Source organism: Condylostylus longicornis, unplaced genomic scaffold (genome assembly GCF_029603195.1).
Source record: "Condylostylus longicornis isolate FDR11 unplaced genomic scaffold, ASM2960319v2 ptg000135l, whole genome shotgun sequence".
Lineage (NCBI taxonomy): Eukaryota > Metazoa > Arthropoda > Insecta > Diptera > Dolichopodidae > Condylostylus > Condylostylus longicornis.
The window spans coordinates 15,128,525-15,145,333 of NW_026578103.1; the positions used below are offsets into that span (position 1 = coordinate 15,128,525).

Consider the following 16,809-nt stretch of genomic DNA (forward strand, 5'->3'; position numbering starts at 1 on the left):
AATCTCAGTTACCATTTAAATTTGAAATTTATATAAATTATATTTTCATAATTATTCCAGATGAATAACGTAATGGTATAAATTTGCATTAAGTAGATTTTTAATTTTTAAAGGAATTAGTAGAGTTTGATAATTTAATTTAAAATTATACTAATGGAAATCGGCGACTATACATTTCTCTTGTAGAATCAAGTTAAATATGTTGTTCATCTTTAAGAAATTTTTAAATTTTCTAAATACAAAGTTCCTAAATATTAAAAGTTAAAATCAGTTTTGCTGTTAGAAGTTTGTTTTTTCATATCATCACCCGTGTGAATAAAAAATTTCAAAAGGTTTATTTTTCAGAAATTGCATTTATATTAGTTATAATAGCTGTCATTTGATTCTAATCATTACATATGAATTCCATATTAAGTTTTCAACCAAATTCATTCAAAAAAATATTATTAATAAAAGATTAGATAGTCTTCTTCCTTAAACACAGATACTACAGTATTTTAAAATATTAAGTTATAATTTTCATGCTCTCCATTGTGAACTCAATAAAAAATAATTTTGTTATAATATTTTTTCACTATATTATACAAACTATTAAAATTATTTTACAGAACAATAATTGAAAATATTCAATTAAACAATTTTCCATTAATTACCTAGGTATACAATTATTATTTATAAAATATTTTGCTATTTGCTCAGATCCCTACTTAATTTATTTACACGTTATGAAAATTTTCTCATGAAAAAATTCCCACGTACATAAATTATTTACCCCTTTGTTTTTTATATTGTTCTCTATATATAAAAAAAAATCCTAAATGCATAGAATAAAAAAAAAGGTAGTAAAACCAAAAATTTTGCCATTTGTGCCAAAAAAAAAACGAAAAATAAACAGCCTTAAGGCGCGTATATAAACAAAAATAAATAAAAAGTAGAAAAAAAAAAGAAAACAAAAAACCGGAAGGAAAACCATAAGAAAAACGAAATTTTTCACATCTCCTTTCTTTTTTTTTTTAATGTTGTGATGACGATAAAATGATTACAATGATATTGATATGAAAAATGATGATGTAAAAATGCTAAAAAGATGGTGTAATATGAAGAAAGGAGATGAAGTATAAGAAAAACAAAAATACAAAAAGAACAGTCAACAAATCGCGTAAAAAAATTAAGTTTTTTCCATTCTTGTTTACTTTTTCTTAATTTTCTGTTGTTTTTGTTTTTTCTTGTTTTTGATACAGTGATTATCTTGGCACGCGGCGACCGCTACAAAAGACGTCGCGAAATTCTGTCTTGCCGTGAAAAATTTTCATTTTCTCTTTTTTTTTTTTATTTTGATTTTCTTGTTTTGAATTTTTCTTTTTTCAGTTTTTTTTTTCTTGTTGTTTTGTATGTATTTTTCCTTATAGCGAATTCTTTCCCGTCTTTTCTTGAATCTTTCATTCAAATATTTCGGTTTATACTCTCAAAACGAAATATTTGAAAGTTTATATATATATATATTTTGTTAGTATATGTGTGTATGTATGCTTGTATAATATTTGTATGTGTTTATGTAATATGTATGTATCTATATACTCGTATAGATATAAAAAATCTGAATTGAGTATCAGAGATTTTATTTCATCATCAGCAGAATCTACCAAAAGGTAACATTGAAAATTTTTAAATTTTTTTGTTATTTTTTTTTATTTTTTTTTTTGGTTGGTATGAGTTTTCCACGTGGTAAAAAAAAGCATTATTTTTTTGTTTTGTTATCGCGACGTTCGAACTTTTACCTCTACGTTCAAATAAACAAAAAAAGAGCAGCAATATTTTGAAAAAAAAAAAATTAGCATCGTTGCAAGTGGAAAAAATATGTTTTTTTGTACTATTATGTTTGGTTGTTTGTAAAATTTTCAAGAGCAAAAGTGTAAAAATTGTGTTGCTGCCGTTTATGAGAATTTTTTTTCATAATTTTTCCTCTTTATTTTTTTAATTTAAAGAGAGTCAAAATAGGACAAATACTTATACATAAAATTTTTTTTTTATTACGTACATACATACATACAATGAATTTTTACATTGATTAAATAATGGTACAGAGTACGTCGCCTTAATAATATTTTTTGATATTCGAAATTATTGGAAATTGATTGGAAATTTTTACAAAATAAAATAGAAAATGCGCGAAGTTTTAATCTTAGTTATATAAAAAATTTATTCTTTTTTTCCAAAAATATATACATATACGTAAAAAGAAAGTCATCATTGTTTATAAAAAAATGATTTAATTCCGATATTAAACTGTTAATTACAAAGCGATATTCCCATTATTTATATGGTGGTATGATTCCTTAGAGAAGTGTTCCTTAGAGAAGTGTCTTACGTATTAGATAAATACATATGATGCCTACTTGAAGCTCTACGCAATACTTTATACTAGAACCTTCCGAACTCTTTCATATAAATTCCAAAATGTCTTTCAAAGGAGTAAACATTTGCTCTATTGAATTACCAACCACATTTCTGAAAATTTTAAAAGACATTTCACGATCCTTGAAATACCAATCTTGATTCCAAAATCTGAATTTGTATACATTTATGTATATTATCTAAATGTCAAATCTATGATGTCAGAATTTTTATAACGAAAACGATAAAAATCATCAGGATTTTACTGATAATATGCATGACAAGGGGACAACTATCTTATAATGCACAAATAACAAATAGAATTTTCAGATTGGACTCATTTTCCTGTAACCTGACATTTTAATTAGAAAAGTTTGTTTGTTTGCTACAAGTGAGTGTTGTAATGACAAATTTCGCAATTGTTTTAACAGTTAGTAATAACATTTATGAGTAATTTAGATAAGTTTCAAATAATTAGTTATAGGAATTTTAAAATTTAAATAAATTATTGCATATTCATATAGATAGCAAGCATTATTCTTGCAGATTTATTATTATCAATAATAAGATATGTATTTTTTGCCCCGGAATCTCAGAATAGTTAGTTATTTTGTGATTATGCCAATTTTATACATTCAATAAAATTAAATATACTTTTACTTTGTACCTACATAATTTCCAATTATGAAAACAAAATTCCTTTATGTACATTCGTATGTATATGATTTTTTCTCTTCATTCCATTTTCATATCCTATTCGAATTTATATGAGAAAACCATCTACAATATCGTGATTCTCTTAACGGCATTCCCGTATATAACATACATGGGTGTGTGTTTGAAAATTTGTACGAATTTATAGCGAATTTTTCCAACTTTGAATATTATATAAAATGTAAGTTTCATATCTGCACATGGTGTTCATACAAGTAAATCTACATATATATTATATACTCGTATCTATGTGTGTTTGTATATGAAGACTGTAGATATTAAAGTTCTAAAAGTAAATTTTTTTTCTTATATTCTTGTTTTTATTCTGGCAACGAATTTTTCTTTCATCGTTTGGGTTTTATAATACTTTTTTATTTTATTCGTTTTTTTTTTACTCTGAATGGTTCGCTTTTCTGTTATTTGTTGTTTTTGTTATTATTATGGTGTCATGCCGTTCTTATTCATTGTTGTTGTTTTTCATTTTTATCTTCAATTTTTCTGAATTTTTGATATTGTTTTGTATGTTAAACACGTGTTTTTTTCTTCTATGTTTGGAATGTTGCACTTTTTATGAATGCAATTTTTCTTTTCTTTTATTTTGTGCCGTTTTTTAATTTTTTATTGAAATTTTCTTATTATTGTTGTTGCTATTATTGCTGCTGCTGCTACTACTACTGTTTTTGTTGTTGGTGTAATTGCATTTGACATGAGTATAAGGAGAAAATTTTGAAGAGGATTTTATTATATTATATAGGAATTGAGTGCAAGTTAATATAAAAAAGAACAAAAACAAAGAAAGAGAAAAGAAGAAAAGAGAAAGAGAGAAAGAGAAGGTGATTCAAGTTATGTATTATAAATAAGTAAATATGTGAGATATGAAAAATTATGCGACTGCGTAACAATTAGATTAATATTTAACTACATACAAGAGTACTTTACTAGACAAGAATTTTAAATTTTAGTACATTTGAATAAGTGTATAAGTACCTTCATAGTAAATTGTGTATAGAGATACTTATATTCTGTAGAGAAAGGAGTTAAATTTGTTTACGATATTATAGCGGTATTAAGTGTATATGTACACGTTTTTTTGAGGAGAGGGAAATGAAGAAAGTATGCAATAAAATGCAATAATAATAATCATATGTCGGATTAAAATTTACGTATTTTATGTTTTTTTTTTTTCAATTTTTCTGCTTTTCTCTCTTATATTTTTGTATATTACTTACAGAAATATAAATACAATATTCGTCATCAGTTTGTATTTCTTAGAATTATTCCTCGTACATATGTTTGTACATTATGAGAAGTTTATATTTATAGTAATAACACTTGAAAAAGAAATTAATAAAAAAAAAAATATTATGGCGAATATATAGGAAAAAATTAAATTAGGGTTGATAAACGATTTGAGCTCTTTTAAATCGAGTATGGCATGTCTGTTGTTAAATTCAATAATGTTATTCCGTATTTATCTTTTCTTAACTATATATGTATGCATGTATGTATATATATATGAACATATTTTTGTTAATTCAGAAATCCGTAAAATGACAAGAAAATTATTGATTCAGTTAAATAAAATCAATAAAATTTGTAGGAAATTCAATATAATATTCAATAAAAATAATTAGAATAGAATGAAATTTTTATAAGCGGAAATCAATTCGGAAATGGTTGCATAAAATGTAGAGATGCAGTTATATTAACGAAATGATAGCGTCAAATAATATTTAGCTAAAAATTTTTAAATTAGGTTGAAATCCGTTCTGTTCAGACACGCTTACTCATCATTTAAAATTTATTTGAAAATTAAATTTAAGCATTTTTTCAAGATTTTAAAATTGTTAATTATTACTGTGTATGTACATTAACATTTTCATAAATTTTTACAGTTGCACATTGAACATAATTGGTTCAAAAGCGAACTCAAAAAGCAATCATGTGCTGTAACTTTAAGGTACAATATCAAAAATACAAACTGAGAAAAAGGATTGAATATGGCTAATAAAAGATTGCAGAAAGGGAGAGACAAGAAGAATCTTTAAAATTTTTCTGAATAAAAATTTTCTATAGTTATTTTAAACATTAATTATGGAGTAGTTATTGAATTATTGTCCCAAATACAATTACGGAGCACCCTTGACTTATTAATATTCCCTTGACTCATTTTATTTCAAAATACAAACTTAAAATAAATATTTAAATTAATGTATTTTTTAATCGGATTATAGGTATTTAATTTAGTTCTTAACATTAGTTGATTGGCATGTAAGCACTATATATGATTTCAGTTTCTTAAAACTTACCACAAATGTTTAGTTTGAAAACTTCCTTTTCTTTTAGATTATTTTATAAATCTAAAAATTTATCAGATTATAGTTGAATTTCGACAAGTTTTAAGTTGATATAGCATATTTTGAATGACTGCAAAAAAAAAAAAATAAAATTAAATTGAAGCATTAATTTTTCTAACATATTTTTAGGCAAAACGAAGAAAATTTTGCATATATTAAAATAATTTTTTTTTTATAATAAAAAGTTAGCTATTATAGCAACTCTTAAGAAATATTAAAAGTTTAAATATAAAAAAATTTTTATTCATAAGAACTGCATCAGCGTGATGAAGATGAGAGTCGTATTTTCTGACAATTCACTTGTATAATGAAGTTAAAGCAACTACAGCATTTAAAATGGATAATGCCTTAGTTTATATACCGATAGATCAGATAATTATTGGATATTTTTGACATTATACACAGGTTTATTCAATAAGACTACGAAATTAAATTAAAAATCACAAAATAAATGAAATTCGAAATTAAATCCAAATTGAATGCATTAAATTTTGTTTTGATTTACGTAAAAATTATTGGCTTTTTTTGACTATATACATATATAAGAGATTTAAATTTTTAGTCATAATTAGCTATTGCATTGCGGAAAAGAATTAAAGAATTCCAAAAAAAAAGAAATATGCAATTTCAGTGGTATAGAAACAAAATTTCCTAAGTTCTTCTTAGAAAAACTTGTATTACACTAGCTTCTGTATTATGTTGTTTCTAAAACTTGAATTTTATTGTAATTTTTCCATATTTTGATTTATTCCATGAATCCGTTCTGCGTTCTTACTAATGTCTCAACTTTTATCTTAACTTCTAATATAAAATTTTAGAAAATTTCGTTTAATTTATCTTATTTTAAGCTACTCATGTATTGAAGTGGACGAAAAATATCTTCGAATGCAGTTTAATTTCGAAAAAAAAATGCTTTTGATTTGAACAATCTTCTATTATTACAATCTTAGTCTAAACTTGAAGTTAGTTTTGAGAATCTGCTATTTTTTTTTCTCTGAAACAACAATAAATTTAATTCAAAATTAATTAATTCGAAATTATTAATTCTGATTTAGGCCATTTGACCTTATTACTATAGATTTTTAATATTTTTCTACGAAATTTCAATTTAATATTTTTGTGTCTAGGCACAAATATGAAAATTTACAAATAAAATATTTTTTATTAAAAAGTTTTTTAATTTTTTAACAATAATATTTTTTTTGTCATTTCGATTTTATTTGAAAACGTTCAATCACTATAAATAAAGAATAAGAATAATAATAATAATTAAAAAATAAAGAAGAAAAGAAAAGAAATTAAAAAAGAATACTTGCTATTTCTCTTTTCAAATAGTTGCCCTGTTTCATCGTTCTTTCTCTTTTCAATAACCTTTTTCATTTTGAAAATTCATTTTCGTTTTCATTTTTTCATATTGAATGATGAGCGAACATTTAAAATGTTTAAAAATTCATTGATTTTTTTTTTGCTTCGTTATATTTTAGGAAAAAAACAATTGTCAAATAAAATAAAAATTAAATCGAAATGGAAAACCTTCACAATTTCAAATTTATCATCATCAGTCGTCATTTTTTTATTATTTATTTTTCGTTTTTTAATACTTTTTTTTTCTTGTTTTAAATATTTTTCTTTCTTTGCGATTTCATTTTCGTCTTATTTGTGTTTTTGGTTCTATTCTCTAACTAAAAATAAAGACTGAAGTTTTTCCGAACTTTTTTTTTTTGTTTTCTCACATAAGAAATAATAATTATTAATTTTCTAATACTGAACTAATTTTCTTGCGAAGAAAAAAATAATTTCTATTCAATTTTTAAAAGATCACGACATTGAACTTGATTTAGAACAGAAATTCTTATTTTGTTTTTTTGTTTTTGCGAAAAATTGCATCGCTAATTATGTTGTCTTCAAAAATTATTATTAATTCTTCAATATTTTGCTAGAACTAATGTTCTAAAAATTTAATAAAAAAATTAAATAAGAATTGTAAGGGGAACATTGAAAAATATTTGAAAATTTACAAATTTCGAAATCTTTTATATTAAGAAATGCAACAAAATTTTATAGGATAATTAGAGAAAAAAAATCTTACGTAAGATTCTAGTACACACCCTGCATATTTACACTCCACGAGAATTTTTCAACTAAAATATCAGACAGTAATTTAAGTATAACCGAGAAACTTATACTAAACACCAGAGTGATGCAACAAAGATGCTCTAGATTTTTTTCAAGAATCTTTACCAATAAATCAATAAAAATATCCTATAGTTATCAATCTACATTTTATTCATTTATTTCTTTATTTATATAATTTTTTTTCTTTTGTAATTTTCTTTTCATTATTTTCGTTTTTAATATTTTTTTTTTTAATTTCTTTACTTTTTTCAATTATTTGATATTTGAAATTAGGTTAAGAAAAGTCCAGAAAAATATTTTTTTAAATACTTTACAATTGAGGCGTTAAAAAATTATGTATATATGTATGTGAACTTAAAGAAAGAAAAAGACAAATAGAAAGAAAAGAAGAAAAAAGAATTTTTTTTTTTAATATTGTTAAAATAAAATGAATATTAAAAGTAATAAATATGAACAGGGGTATGCAATAGGATACCAGAAACAGGGTTGCAAATAAAATAATCAAAGTAACTGTTTTGAAAGGAGTGAGTATAATCGTTGTGAAAGAAGGAATATATAGAAGGGATTAAAAGTCACAAAGTTTTGTATAATTTTCATAGTTCACATAAGACGAGATACGCCGTATCTTAATACGACATTTCTAGTTACGATCTAATATAATTTAAGCCATTTTTTCGACGTACGACATAAATTTCGTGATACTACATTAAAAAATTTTCAATTCTGATCACGAGTCAGATAATAATGACGAACAAAATTGTTTGGACACATTTGTATTTTTAAAGTTAGCAGAAGCTCTAGAGTGTATATGTAAAGCTATAGAAATTTTCGAAAAATTTGATAAAATCAAAGACTACTTATTTTTTTTTGATTTTTGCGAAAAATTGCATAAAACTTATTGAAAAAGTCATTTAATTTGTATTTAATTTAATTTTTTATTGGATATGTACACAACTACAAATGAATTGATTAATTTATGTAATTTTGTTTTTAGTTTATTCATTTTTTGTTCGTACATACACAAAAATTTTATGCCATTTTTGTGTAGGGTTTTCAAAAAATTTCTTAATAAAAATGTAATTTTTGTATAAAGTGCAACTTATGTTCCTAATATGCGAAAAGAACTTGCTTGACCTCTCAAATACTTTTGCAAATAGAATGTGCATGAAAAAGAAATAAGAAAAATATATACTTCCCAAGTAGTTTTGGGAAGGGTACATATTTTTTCGGACGGGTTTAAATAACTATACCTTCGATCAACTGACTTTTGGCCTTCATTGAATGAAGATCGGGTCATCTGTCTTTAATAGATTCATCGACAATTGTTAGAAATAGAGCAGGAAGCAAGCTTATCAAACAATGTTTTATTTTGAACAATTTTTTCCGTATTATCAAAACGAAAATTCAATTAATGAATGTCTTTTTTTTTTAGTTTTATTAAAACCAGAAAAACTAAGAAAAAAAAATCCACCTTGCAATTAAAAATAAAAATAAGAAAGAAATTCATTAAGGACCTTAAATTCTTGAGTAAGTCCTTATTTTTATTTTTCATTTTTTGTTTTTTTGTAAGTACTCTTTGTTGTCGCCTTGATGATATACACAGGGTATAAAAATGGACAATAATTGATAATGAAGAAGAAAAACTCGCGAGTTTATTATTAATTTTCTTCGCACAATAAAAGAAGAAGTAAATAGTATAGTTGTGATGTTTTTAAGAAAGTACACAAGGATAAAAATGGATTTTTTGTCCTCCTTGTAATTTTTTTTTTTTTTTATTTAATATTTGTGCTATTTTTTCTACTTGTTCTTCTGTTTTTCTTTTATTATTTAAAAAAAAAAACAATGATAAAAAGAAATTATATATGAAGGGTGCAAAAGAAAAGATGGAGACTGCTGCAACAGTAAAAGAAATACCAAAAAAAAAGAAAATAAAGTTCTTGTTTTTTTTTTTTTAATGTTGATGAAAATAGGTGACGGGGTTTTTCATTTAAGAAAAACATATTTTCACGGGTAAATATGGATCTATATAAATTTTTTTATATTTGTGTATGTGTGTGTGTTTGTAGATAATTGTATTGTATATATTTAAAGTAATTGGATATAAAACAGGACTGTGTTGATAATATAGAAATAAGGATAAGAAAAAATAAGCGAAAAAAAAAGACAATAAGCAGAGAAAAAGTTAAAAAAAAAATTGGACGCAAAAAAAAGAAGAAATGAAGAAAATATGTAAGTAAGCAATAACAAGCGATTTTTTTTTCATCTAAGATTGCCGTCGTGGTTCCAAAAGGGTATGAATGAATAATGCAGAAAAAAGACAATTAAAATTTTTTATTGAATTTTTTCCCTCCCTTAATATCTAAAAAAAAAAAATTTTTTCGTAAAGGTTTATACTTAAGGGAAAAAATTTTGAAATTTTTTTTTATATTTTTTCCTTATTTTAATTTTTTTAATTATCATAATATTAGGAATGAAAAAAAATCCAAAAAAAAAGAAAGGACAATAATCACAATTTCGAGGAAAAATTGTCCAGATCTTTCGAATATACAAAATAAAAAAAAACTGTGTGGGTGTTTATTGAAAAATTTCACTCTAATAATTTCATTTTTAATTTTTATCTCAAAAAAAATATTTTTAAAAATTTCATTTGGATTTTGGAAATTTTTTCTTAAGACCAGTGCAGATGAATGAAATGTTTTGAAAACGTTTTGGATGTTTGCAAAGAATTTTCTGCTTTGTACTCAATTTTGTGAGTTGCAATTAAATAGACTTCTAATGTGATACAAAGAATGATAGCATACTTTTATTATTTTAAAAATCAACAACTGAGTAGGCCAGTAACAGAGATATTTGTGAGATAATTGTGAATATGTTGGTTTTTATATTTTAAATTTAGAATACATACACATATAAGGCCAAAAAACGCAGCTGGGAATTAAAACGTTATTGAGTTTAAGTTTATTTCATAGTTATAGCTAGAGTCGCCTTTGAATTTCAAATATGTTGTTTTCATGTTACAGAGACTTTTCGACAAACAACTTTTCTAAGAACTACAATCACAAACTTGATTTTTCATCACAAGAAATTGATTTTTGTTAAAGGAATTTACACCAAACTATACAAGAAAATTTTAATTAACTTCCACTTAAATTTGAAAAAATTTTCTAATTTTCCAAATAAATATTTTGTTTTTCAATTGTAAAAGTTGGTCCTTATTGGACCAGCCATCATTGAGTCTTTTATTAACAAGATTTTTGATTTCGATATCCATAATCATCCATAAATGAAAGGATTTATAAATTTCAAAAAACAAAAAACAAAATATTGGATAAATTTTCTCAACTTTTCTTTTTTTCAATCTCCGCGACTTCCACTCCGATCCTCACAATTCTTTAATTTTATCTTTATTTTAATTTCATCCCTTCTCTTTTTTATGTAATAATGATATGGGACAGTAAAAATATTTTTTAAAGATTTTTGTTTTTGTTTTTTTTTATTTTTTCCTCTTCTTTTTTTTCTTTGCACTTTTCTTAATTTTATTTCTTCTCAAATAATGAAATTAAATAAATTTTAATGTTTAGGGTTTAAATTTTGACGGCAAATGCTAGGATCATCGGGCGTTTGTTTGAGTGTCGAGAAAAAATAAAGAAAAGGTAAGAAAAGAAAAAAAAATATAAAACGGAAAAATATAGAGAGTGTGTATAATAAGGATGAGAGAAAAAAAAAGAGTAAAGAAAACAAAAACAATTACAATTACTGTATTTATTCATTTTTCTTTTGCATTTATGCTTCGTTTTTAATTCTGATTTTGTTATCCTGGAAAAACAAGAGGAAATAAATGAGTCCAATTCAAGGGTAAAAAAGCACAACAATAAGAACAATTAAAATGAAAAAAATTTTTTTGTTTTTCTTTTTTATGTTATTTTTTTTCTCTTGTTTTTCGCAATTTTCAGTGAAATTTACTGAAACGTTTTCATATTTTGTGACAGATTGGAATTTTCCTTTTTTCTCTTATTTTATTTTTTTTTTTGGATAAATGTTGAGAAAAATTACGAATAGAAAATTTGAAAAGGATAGAGATAAATTCCATATTAAAAGAGAGAAATGAACAGATTGTTTAATAAAATGAAGTCAGAGTGTGTGTGTAGAACAGTAAAAAAAAAAAAAAACGGAAAGAAAAATGAAGGAAAAAAATCAATCAGCTGATGGTGAATTGGTAAACACATTGATGATGTACGCGATTAATTAAATATTTATTGAGAAAATGAAAGAAAAAAAAAATTATTGAAAATATTTAAATATTAAAAATTATGAAAAATATGAAAAAAAATAAAAATAAAAAACAATGAGATTATAATTTTTAAATCACAATTTGATTGTGTCATAATTTTTTTGTACGATTGCCGAACAGATAAATGACATAAACACTGGAATCTAAATGGAGAAAAATCGAAATTGGAACTGAACTCAAAATAGCAAAGTACATATTGTAGTTGGATACTTCATCAGCTGAGCTTCAAGAAATTATTGGAAATTTTTTAATTTTTTTTTTCAAATATTAGATCATAAATTTAATGTGGGTGTCCGATTTAATAGATTTTCTGGTGAAAACAAAAAATAAAATGTTTTTGCCGATGGTTGTTTGCAATATTACTCTTGTTGTTATCCGTACCCGCTAAACTGATAAACATTTGATAGATCTTTACATTTCATATTCATATCTTCACTTTTAATTTTAAATTTAAAGAAAAAATCAAAATTTTTAACTATTTGTATGTGTTATGCGAATATATTCCAAATTTGTTAAATTGCCGTCGGAATTTGTAGCTCTTTAATTAAACGATATTTAATTTTCCGAAATTTAATCTGAATTTTAGGATATTAAACTATATATATAGCTATAGTAATTCATAATGCATGAGTTTTATTTAGTTTATGAATTAGAGGATGAATAAAAATTTCGAAAAACAATGTTTTGAGACCATTAATTTGAGGCATAAATAAGATTGTCAGTTATGAAAACACAAGAATGTATGAAAAAGTTATGATGAGGTTGGTGAAAAGTTAGCAAAATTATTTTTAAAATTTTGCATTTAAAGTATCTTATAGGAACTTCTTCTATATACAGTGGTTTTTGGGGTAAGCTCTTTCCGTCCAAATTACCAAGATTGCTTATCTTCCGTTTAAGGAAAAAATTTTTTAATCAGTACTGTTATACTTACTATAATACATTGATTTTTTTAAAATATCGCAAATTTTTACTATTTTCGAAAATTTGGAACTGTTAAATTAGGACTTTCAGAAGAAAATTTATATACTTTCAACTGTTATAGGAAATGTTTATGAACCCAGTCGCAGATTTTTATATTTGGTAGTTCAGTCAAGAAAATAAAATCAAAAAAAAAAGGTTATGAATTGTTATTAAACAACTAATTTTTGTAAATCAACTACTATTCAATGGTTAGCATTAGCATTGAAACTAATTATTTTGAGTTGGAAAAGTTGGTTGGATTTATAAGAAGTGTGGGTCTTGAGGAGGTGTTCTAGGCAGGATACTGAGCGACCGTGGTGGGGGGCACAATGGATCTTTTAGGTAGCAGTGCATCAACACCTCATCCTGCAATCTATAAATATTTTGACTCTACTTTAGTGTCAATAATTTTTCATTATAAGCAATTTAGTTATACTTAAAGCCTAGAAATTTATGCAATAATCCATTTATGCACTAATAATCCAAACTATAGTTTGAAACGGAGGGTTATGCTAAATAAAATTAGGTGGTAAAATTTTGATAACGCACTCAAATGATGACTAAAAGATCACTAAATCCCGTATATTTTTGGAAAAAAAAGCATTTTTGGCGTTATTTGTAAATTATTTTGTACAAACATATTGAGATTCACAAATAATTTTTCTTATCTAGTGACTTAAAAGAGTAAAGCATAGAACAAGAACCAAAATTTTTTTTGGGGTTATGAAAAGATAAAACGTAATTTTTCGATTTCTTTTGTATGAGATGTAAACGTTTCTTAAATCTAAGTCAAAGTCGAAACCCTAAAGAATTTTTCTTTTTGTTTTTTTTTTTTATTTTTTTTTTGTGTCTTTCTTTGCAAATTTCCTTGAACGTTTACTATTTAATCTAATATTTTTTTTTTCATAATTTTGTTGCTTATTTTTTTATTTTTTTGTACAAAACAATAATTACATTTTTTTTTTTTGTTTCAATGTGGGTGGGGGGTTTCTGTAATTATATTTCATTTTTCTGATTACCATTTACTTGTTTTTTAATTTTTTTTTTATTTTAAATTTGAAAAAATTATTTTTAGCCGTAGGTTGCAAAAAAAAAATTTTTTTTTTTCATTATCATTTTTTTTTTTTTTGAAATAATGGTGGAAATCCCAAAACACGCGAAACAATTCAATAAAAAATAAAACAAAAAAAAAAATTTTTTTTTTTTTGGTTGGTCGCCCTCACAAAAAAAAAGATCGAAAATAAGCAAAAAATTGTTTAGTTTTTGTTGTAATTTGTGTGTGTGTGTGTGAATGCCTCCTGCACATTAGAAATTAAAATTTTTCCTTTATTTTTTTTTATCTTATTTTAAGATATTTTTTGTGATTTTGTTTATTGTGTAGCTTTTCTTTAAGTCCCGATGCTCTTCATTAAAGTAGAAAAACGGTCCATTACGAAAAAATGGAAGGGGGAGAAATATAAGAAAGAAAGAAAAGAATAATGAAATATTTTTGGTATAAATTTTGGAAAGCACGGGGGGGGGGGGAGAGAGAGACTGGAGAGTTAGAGAAACAAAAGAGATTCATTAAAGTGTTTAGAATTACAATTTCTTTTTTTGAAAATTTTTTTTCTTTTACCCCCTTCTTTCACTCAAAATAATTTTCTATTTTTTTATTTGTTTTTTTTTTCCTAGATTAGTGGAAAAACAGATCTCTTGTAATTTGTAATTATATTGCGTTTTTATTTTGCCTCATATTTCACTGAACTCAATTTATCGAATTTTAAAATTATAGAAACAATAATGAAAATTTTTTTTTTGTACCTTTAAAACTCAATTATTTTTTTTTTTATTAATTTTTTATTATTTTTCTGTAATTTTTTTGTTTTACTAAATATTTTCTTTTTTAAATTGTCTTAATTTTTTGTTTTGAAAAATTTGTGCGTAAATACAAAAATTTTCAATGCTGCACATACCATCATCTTTTTTTTTTTTAATACGCAATTAACCGTTACATAGACAGGTACACAATAAATAATATTGCCGTTTAACCGTTATTAAATTATTTTTATGTATACTCAAGTATTTAAAGACACAAACGTACATTTAATTGTAGGTAAGGTAAGTATAATAGATAAAAATAACAGATAATTATTGATAAAAATTTGAAGTATTTTTAAAAATTTAAAAAAAAAAGTATAGAAAAATTAGGAAAAGTGAACCCAAAATGAAAGATGGCAAAGAAGATGAAGATTCATTACTCATTCAATATTGCTTTACCCGAACAGTAAAAGTTTATTGTTTTTGTTTTTCATTTAATTTTCTAATATTTTTTTTTGAACCTTATCTCGTTTGATTTTTCTAAAAACAAAAATTTTTTTTTAGATCAAACGCAACTTTAAAACAATAATAATCAAACAAAGTATTTGTACAAAAAAAAATAGAATAGAAATTAAATTTAATTAAAGAGAAAAATAACAAGCGATCATAAAAAAAAAAATTTTGACATCGTAAGAAAGAAAGCAAGAAACGAACATTTTAAAAGACAAGAAATCTTTGATCCGAACCATTTCGGACACAAAAAACCGAAGACACAATTTAAACGTAAAACGCAAAAAAAAAATGAATACCTGAATTAAAATTTTTAAATAGTTACAATTACTTTTTCTTTAAACCAACTACAGTTACAAATACAAACAAAATGTAATTAAAAAAAAAAAAAAGAGTAAAAAAAGAGTAACTCAAAAGTAATTTGGTTTGCGTGTCCAAGATATTTTTTATACTGTTTTATTTTTTAATTTTCTTATTACTCATTTAATTCTGGTCTGGTGGTGTACTCGAGCTACTTTGAAGGAATGAAGCAGAAGTACAGAAGGAAAAAAAAAATTTTTTTTTTTTTTGTAAAAAATTAAAAAAAATTAAATTGGATGGGTACATGGTACATGTGATAACCAAATGGTATAATATTTTTTTTTTTTCGAATTTCAATTTTCCGTATAATTTTCGAATTTTTATTAAGTTCTTTCAAAAAATTATTTTACTATATAGTAGAGAGAATTCCAAGTACCTACAAGCTTTGTTTTTTTGATATACACTTATATACATACATAAAATTTTAATGATGAGTATATTGAGTTTGTGTGTTTGTATTCAAGAATAATATGTAATAAGTATGTAGGGTATTTATGATATGAAAGAGTCTTACAGGTAAAATAATTATCGAATTTTTTTTTCTTCATTTTTTTATTACTTAAAAAAAAAAAAATTTTTTTTTTTTTGGTATTCTTGTTGTTTTTTTTTGGCTCGAGGCATGTAAGTATTTATTGTAAAGATTTAAAGAGTTGGTCAGATAATTTTGTTAATTTTTCTGTTTCTTATAGCATTTTTTTTCTATTTTTTTTTTGTTTTTAATCTTCTATTTTGATATTTAAAATTTAACAACCTTTTAATTTTTTTTTTGTACTAGTGATGTGCTTTTTTGTATTCTGGTTTTTTTTTTTTTTGGTTTAAAATAATTGTTATATTGGACAGAAAGAACACGAACGGATAACTTATGAGTAATAAAAATGATAAGCACAAGTGCATGATAAGTTGAATATTATTTGGGGGATAAAATAAGTTTTATAAAAGGAAGTTTTTACTATAACATTATTATGGGGATTGTGTATTGCGAGGTCTTATCGTAATAATCGACAAAGTTAGTCAATGATAATTGACTTTCCAGCGCTACAATAAAACAAAAAGAATGCTGAAATGAAGAATGAAGAAAGTTAATAAACAAAATTTAGAATTAATTGCGACAGCGTTTTCGTGAATTCGAAGAATAAAGGTTAGAGCAATAATCACAGAGGCAGGTAGAAGCTGAAACGAAAACTCGACCTGGACATTTAGTTATATGACATGATTACATCAGACAATTTTTTGTTTGGCAATGAATATTTCCATGCATATCAACTTATCAGCTCTTCACCTTCATGAAGT

General features: G+C 24.0%; 1 protein-coding gene across 6 annotated transcripts in view; it reads right to left on the bottom strand.

Annotated features, from left to right (window-relative positions):
- The window catches only part of LOC129615297 (protein abrupt), a 234,415-nt gene that overhangs the window by 194,321 nt on the left and 23,285 nt on the right, over positions 1-16,809 (bottom strand). For all 6 annotated transcript variants that reach the window (XM_055530430.1, XM_055530426.1, XM_055530427.1 and 3 more), the window contains exon 3: positions 5,418-5,535. The gene's annotated coding sequence lies outside the window, so the exon portion shown is untranslated. The remainder of the gene's footprint in view (positions 1-5,417; positions 5,536-16,809) is intronic.